At 44.5% G+C, this 7,864-nt stretch overlaps 1 long non-coding RNA gene across 1 annotated transcript; it reads right to left on the bottom strand.

Moving 5' to 3' along the window:
* Positions 1–4,889: 4,889 nt before the first annotated feature.
* Positions 4,890–5,845, bottom strand: LOC125947066 (uncharacterized). Its single transcript, XR_007468108.1, has 2 exons — positions 5,502–5,845; positions 4,890–5,111 (listed from the first exon to the last, which is right to left on the bottom strand). It is a non-coding gene; the product is annotated as an uncharacterized LOC125947066 (long non-coding RNA).
* Between the last annotated feature and the right edge of the window lie 2,019 nt (positions 5,846–7,864).

Below are 7,864 nucleotides of genomic sequence, written 5' to 3' on the forward strand. Positions count from 1 at the left end.
AGGGTTAAAGTCAAGGTAAACGTGTAGAAGTGATATATAGCTAGCGTTATGTGCTTGTTGCAACACGGTATGTAAGTATGGTCGCTTAACTACAATGTTCTATCCTGCTTTTATATCCACGTAAGCTACCGCTGCAGAGTTTAGAACTGCGCATGAAAACGCACACCGCTCTGGACTGTGCTCCATTGGCCGGCACTCTAAGGTTGCCTTTGAGAAATACATTCTATGTTGTTGTCTAGGAAATAAGCTTTCCAAAAAAATTTGACAAACGAAGACATCGTAAAAATATTCAAGAAGACTGCCATAAGTGTACTAGCATAGGGACCAAGAGCCAGCAAACGCAAACACTGCTAAAGGCGCCCGGACGCAGTCCGAACCACGGTGTAAGAAGATAGGTGTTCCGATGGCGCGCCCGCGCTGGGGCGAGAGAGCGGCCACTTCATGTGACCGGAAGTGAGCGCCGCCGCTAGGGGCAGCACGTGTTCAGGAGGCCTTGGAGAAGCGGCACAACAGGGGATAATTTACGACCTCCGTCAGCATTTAAACACCCATACCCAAAGATATGCAATTTTTCGTTATTTAGACGCCAAATCCTGAGCAGGTAGAAGGTTTCATGCCACTTACAGTCAAAATACCGTCATTTCGAACACGAGAGAGACGCGTCGTCTGCTCGAGCAGACGGTGCGCTGCGCTTACCGCTGCTCGCCGCGTCGGAGTCAATGGGAATGTCGGCAGAAATATAAAGGGACGTTCCTCCAACCAAGTAGAGTCGTTTTAAGCAGGCGAACGACATATATTCATCGAAATAAAGCACTTCTGTCGCGCGTGCCCATAAAAGCGCCAGCAAAGCGAGCGAAAAAGTGGCCTTCAGTACAGGTGCTGCCCTTTGCGGCAGCGGCGTGCGTAGAGTCACACTAAGTGGCCGCGCCTCGCGCCGCCGTCGGATCACCTTACTTTTTTACACTGTGGTCCGAATTAAATAAAATGAGTGAGAGAAAGAGAGAAATAAATTGTAGCAGCACCAACGAGGACGCGCAGAGCTGCTGCCGGCGCCGCCCGCTTTGCCTAGCCGCGCATGCGCCGAAACAGTAGCGATGACGTCAGCTCGCGTTGCCTAGTAACCGCCGGCGCACGTGCGCGCTCGCTTCGCCCGACACAGACACTGCTCCTGCCTTCCTGCCTGCGTTTGTGGCATGCCAGGAACGCTGCCACTCCTAGGCGCCGACGCGCTCAGAGCTAGTCACGCTAAAGGTCGTGAAATGGAAGGTACCTCCGAAAATGATCGCTCGAGAATACCTTCCCTACATGCGTAGTTAAGTTAAGCCAAGTTAAGACCTAGCAGCAATCAAGGTAGTACCTAGCAGTATCAGCCAGTAAGACTTCAGGATTGACACTTTCGCTGTGCCTAACTAAGCTTTGTACGACTGAGTACAAGCTTGCCCGCTTTTTGTCTTTGACCGGCAACCCGGTACACTTCCGGAATCGCTCGACAATGGGCTGCTCCACCGGAACAAATGTTCACTTTTTTCACCTCAAGAGGAGCAGTCAGTGCCTCTTTGGTCAGCTGTAGTTTGCTCAGGCCAGACAAAAAGTAAACGCACGTATTCGCACCCGAGACACTTACCTTTCGCTTGTACTGATACACTTGTGGGCTGGGTTGTATTGGCGCTTGTGCTGGGTGTTCTGGGAGCCCCGCTTCTTGGATAATGTGGGCTTGTTGGATGCGATGTCGCCGAACTGTGAGCCGTACCCTGTGGCTCTTGCACCCGAAGATGTCCTGATAATGCTGTTGGAGGTGCCACAGGACTGGGAGCCGAACTTTGTCCACTTGCATCCGTAGATGCATGAATATATGTAAAAGGCAGCGGCACTAAGATAACTGGCGGTACCTCTTGCCTTCCGTCGCCGCTGATGCTGGCAGGGAAACTTCCACTGCTTGAGGATTGGCGACATCAACGTCTGTGCGTTCCATGTCTCCGTCAGCTGCGCGGAACCAAGTATCCGTGTACAGCTTCAATATTGTCATTAAACGCCATATACTTGCCCGAACACTTAAATAAGTTTAGGCATACGCCCTGAACTTCAAACTATTAAGGCGAAATCCTTAGAAGGCTCATGGGTAGAAAATGTGACCGTCCGGAAATTTCAATGGCACCAAAGTTGATGGTGCCACCATTAATGGCCGGAGAAGAAGAAAAAGAAGCCAAGCAGTACAGACATGGAAGCATCGGTTCCCGCTTTCTCAAATGTTTTGTCCGCGAAATCACCTGCAATCCTCACAAAAAGTGTGCCAATCGACCTGTAAAGCACTGTGAATTACTCTGATACCAAGATTCTCGCGGTGGGTGTACAATTTCCCTTTTTTAAGACCTTTTGTGTTCGGACCATGCCGCCGCGTTCTAACGAACCAGGTAGCACAAACCCATCTAGAAGACGTTACATTTGGGCTTGTTCAAGCCAAGAGGTTGTCTACTATCCGGCTTCTACAAGCCGAGTAATAGCCTTAGAACTCCACAAGCACTCCTGAAGGCCAAGCTAATGCTCCCTCCGTATTCGTCTTGGGGAAGTCTTGTCAAGCTGTTCGTTAGACTATCTGTAGAACTTTTGTATAAAGGATTATTTTGCTTGCCAGAGAAATTATGCAATCCACCTTGCAAAAAAAAAGGTTAACTAATGCATATGTTAACCATGCACTAATGCAGATCGCTGGTCCTGATATGCTTTTCTTCTAACCAGTCTTGTGATTCAGGATTTCTAGGAAATGTAGATATATTGAATGTGACTGGCTTTAACTTCAAAACTAAAACACACCAAAGCTACTAAGCTGAAAAAGTTCAGAATAATGGTCTAAATTCATGCTTTTGCAAAGGCATAAATATTAAAAGGAGCAACATAGATTTCGCAGTTTGTAATAAAATCTGTGAAGGTATAATGTTGAGAGGCCGTGTGCGACATGAAATTTCTAGTGCTGTTCACTTGCAAAGTGTATTAATTTTCTTGCGAGTCTATTCATTTCGGAAGAATGTTATTTCAATGCATAAATGACATTGTTGGCATATGTATGTATACATGTTTGCATGTCACAGATGGGCTCTCACTATTATACCTTGACAGATTTCATTACCAAACTATGGAATCTATGCAGCCTTTAATATTTATGCCTTTGGAAAAATATGCATTTAGCACATAATACTGAACTTTTTTCAGCTTAGTAGCTTTGCGTGTTTTAATTTTGAAGTTAAAGCCAGTCGCACTCAATATATGTACATTTCCTAGAAATCCTGAATCGCACCACTGGTTCCAGGAAAACAATAGCAGTACCAGTGATCTGCATTAGCGCACAATTAATTTAGGTATACTGCTAACACAAGCAAAATTCATGCAGCACACAAGGGTGTTGAATGAGGCACATTGAAAAGACATCTTGTAACATGCCTCTTCTATAGCCAGCATTTCATAACAATGTTTAAGTGGCAGCAAATTTTTATTCTTGCAAATTATGTACATGTGCTTGTCCTGCTTTGATTCTGACTAAATTTATACATAGGAAATGAATGGCATGTAATGCCGTGCACTGATTGACTAGACTGCATATATTAGGGATTGCATGTCTAGAAAAACTGAACCCACATCTTAACAGAACTAAGGAGGAAGAAAGGCATGGCAGCTGGCGGCAGGTCCAGTATCCTTTAAAGCATCTGCGCCAGTCAAAAAAAAGGGAAGAAAAGACTAGACTCATTTATAGTAAGGCCAGTAAAAGCCAAATGCTTAGCATAAACATGACTAAGAAATAATCTATACATATTAGAAAATTTGCGAATACACTTTGTTTTCTCTCGGTGACTACTGTTAAGGGCATGTAATGCGCACACCACTTTTAAAAATTATAGGACTGATGCACTCATGATGCATAGTTACACTTGTTTTAAGCGTGGCCTTTCAGTGGCTGTCCTCACAAGACTGAACAATGGCATAAAAGAAGCAAATACAACACATAAAAAACTACTTAAAATCTGCAGGCATAAGCATAGTGCCAGAAGACAGGTATAATTCATTCTATAATTTAAAATGCCTTTTCACGTTCACCTAAAGCATCTCTCATGTCCTTTTGCTGCCTGGAAGTAAATATTTATATCTTTCTTTTACACTGCATCATGTAAGCAAGTGGCCCTGAACGCCAACTCTACTTGGGGTTCCCAGAATTTATTGTCTAAAGTAAAATTCTTCAGAATGTATACAAGTTTCCCTATGGCCACAGTAAAGCATGATGTCACAACATAATGCATAGATGGTCGTTGGAAGTTATCTGGTGATTGAGAACAGACTGATATAAGTAGAGTTTAGAACGCCAAGACAAAATGTTAATCCCATACCATGCACTTCTGATATAGAACCAACAGTCGATTTTAATAAGATGTAAACATGCTACATGATGCTGACTCAGTTAAAAACGTAAGTATATCTTAAATTTCTAGATAAAAACTACCTGAACACTAAGCTTAATGTCACGTGCTGGCTTTTTATCCGCTCGCAAACTGCAATTCTTTAACCAGGCAGTTGCTGCTTGGCGAATGGCATCGGTCATCACATTTTCCCATGTGGTATTGCTATGAATAGCTTCTGGAATACCAAAGCATCTAGTCAGACAGTGAAAGTAGCACGTGTACACGGTATCAGCAGTTGTGGCTGATATCCGAACCATTGCTACATACGAACAGATCTGCAACTCATAAATAAAATTTGTGGAACATCAGTTCTATGGAACTGCAAGGGGGAGGAAGGCTTATAAAAGAAAAAGGTGTCCACCCGACTTAGCTACACTGGATGGATGATATTTTTTTCAAATGTGCTCATGTTTTTATTTATTTTTTCATTCAAAACAGCATGTATTTTGTGAGTAAGAGTCACTGCACTTATGCCCAGTCAAACAGCAGCCCTCTAAACTTACCTTCCATGACACTGTAGACATGCACATCACTGAAGCTCTTTTTCCGCCGCTAGCCTAGAGTCTAGCTTAAGTTTCCACCCAAACTGTCTGAAAATCGTGGGTAGGATGCCCGCAGTAAAGCTTCTTAAGTACCAGCTTCCCCCATAACAGAGAGCCGTTGTGTCTGAAAAAAAGTTTGGAAGAGAACAAAAGGGATTCAAAGCCGAAAACACCAAATATACACACTGTGGATATTACAGTGGCTGCATGAAGGCGGGTATGAAATCCCCAGAAAAAGTAAGGCAGAACAGCAAATGACACTAGATGATTATGCATTCCAGAGAAATTACTGCAGCAATATTTACACACAAAAACTGCCAAGATGTAAACAGCCATAGTATAAAAAAAACTATTAACTGAAACTACTGCATATACAACTCAAAAACATGAACCCACACAATTTCAATAAAACAATGAAGTCAATTTAACATGCATATAAAAGGCATTAGTTACACCTGGCACGAGTTATTATAAAAATGTGCTCATGTAGTCAATTCATAAAGCTGTTACTTACAAGGTGTCATCAGAATGCAGGCTTGGAGCTCTGCTCGGATTATAATGTGGTCACGGTTTCTTTGTTCACCAAAGGCAGCTTGTAATCAGCCACTGCCATTCTGCCAGTTTCGTTGGGAACACCGAGAGCTGCTAGGAGCCTTTCATCTTGACGTCTTATAGTCTTCCCATGTCTGTGATTAGTACATGAATGTCTGAAAGCACCTAAAAAAGATAGACAAGAGCCATGCACACTTTGACAGCTTGGACGGTAGCTAATAACAAGTTGCAGGCCGCAACTTCTACATCCATGAGTATACTCCTATATAGCTGCACATGTTCGATCCTGCTGTGCTCGTTGTAAGTACTTCAAGTCCCATCCAAGCTTTTGGGAACTAGTGCCATCATTCCCTATGTGAGGTGCAAACCTGGCTCAAGATTATGTCACTGTGGTTGGTATTCTTTGCTGAAATCATGGCCTCACTGCACTACGGGTAGCATTCATCCATAAAAGTGCTTGCATTGGGCAGGCTGTCATACTTTGCTGTTCAAGTCCTTGGGTACTACAAAAAATGAATCAAAGCGTATCTTATACAATGGGCAACAAGAGAGTTCGCACAAAGTCTCATTTTCTTTTTGTGCGCCGCTTTGCTTTTGGATAACGTAGGTACAGTGCAACAATTTTTGGAAGGAAACAATTAGACAGGAAAACGCTGGTACAGCGTACTACATAACGCAGGTATAGCGTTGTTTCCTGTCTCCGTTTCCTTACAAAAGTTGTTGCGCTGTACCTGCGTTATTCAGTATTTACCAACTCGCCCAAATCAAGCTGTTGTTGCTTTGCATTTGTTCTTCACAAACTGAATGCAGCGGACGTATATAAAACGCACGTGCTTTCATCTCGACGCAATCAGTCGGGGACGCAGATATATTATTTGCATAGTGATGCAGTTCTAAGACCATCAACGAAGTAATATAAATCAATAAGCGGCATAGCTCGCGTTTATATAAATGCAGCACCAGCTTAAAAAATTCGCAACTTTCGACCACGAGGAAACTAGGCGGCGACTCCGCGAGAAGTGGTTCCCGATGTAACAATTTTAGCACGGTCAGTCGATGCTAACGGCCGTGAATGATCCCACACCAACCAAAATGTAATCCCAACCTGACGAGCTTCTATATAGTGTCCGTGACATCGGACGTGCCGCGAGGAAATTCGAAACAACAGCCGTTGCATGAGAAACAATCAACCATGAGGGTCATGGTGCTACAATCGTGTGACAGAGCTTTCAAAAGAGAGAAAAACTTTAACCACTTACCAAAACGAAGCTGAGCCATCAACACAGGAACACACAGAGAATGCGATGTGCACACGAAACCGACCTGTTGAATCCTTTGCAAAGTGCGGGCGCGCGGCCATGCGTGACACGGCAAGCGCGAACGGAGACAATGCACGGCAGCATGGCAGGCGCGGGAGCTAGCGTTGGAAGCAGCCAAGCCATAGTAGCACACCAACTGTGGCGCCACACCATGTTATACTAGCCTGTGAAACTTCGTTCAAAATGTTTTATTAAAGCTTTTACGAATTGCGTAATAACGGTACACATCTTATTGAAAGGTTTTGTTGTATTGCCATCACGGGCACACGAAACTATGGCCCGGCTTTCAGTTTGAGCTGACGCGGTAGGTTTGAATTGGCCATGGAGGAAGGTACCTTCTTCATTGGCTGATACTTGGTACGCGCGCTGTAACCGTCTAACTAGCGGCCTATGCGAAATCGACTTGAGCATAAACCTTGCAGTACGCTGGTAATACACTGTTTTGTGCAGAGAGCTGTTATATGACGATGCATTACGATGTAATCATTCCACTGATGGTGCTGTGGAAGGAATCGTTGCAAGCTGGTAGTAAAAATGGGTAGTAAAAATGTGCGCAATTTTTGCTTGCAAGACTTGGAGATTGACTTTAAAAATGTGTACCAGAGCCTGTACGTCTCCACCTGGTCTTACAGCAGAAGTCTTCAAGACTAGTCATATAAGCTATACAGAAGATGTCTAATTTGGAGCTTAACTTAGCACTAGCCGTCTCATGCTGGGTCAAGCCGAGTCAGGAAGGCTTGTAGCCGACTTTTGCTTCCGGGGGAAGTGCCAGACATTAAGATAATTGTGTCGTCTGCGTACGCCTGAACATGAACGCTGGCGGGGAAGTCAAGGTCCAGGAGGGAGTGGATGATGATGTTCCACAGTACAGGGCTAATAGGCCAACCCTGCGGGCTGCGTATTGAAGGGCATGCCGACACCTCGCCTGCTCTGGACCGGTATACCACACTCCGGCCCGACAGGAAAGACCGAAGCAGATAGTAAAGGCTGGCCGGGTAGTGGTGCT

This window comes from Dermacentor silvarum, chromosome 7 (assembly GCF_013339745.2).
Source record: "Dermacentor silvarum isolate Dsil-2018 chromosome 7, BIME_Dsil_1.4, whole genome shotgun sequence".
In the NCBI taxonomy this organism is placed as follows: domain Eukaryota; kingdom Metazoa; phylum Arthropoda; class Arachnida; order Ixodida; family Ixodidae; genus Dermacentor; species Dermacentor silvarum.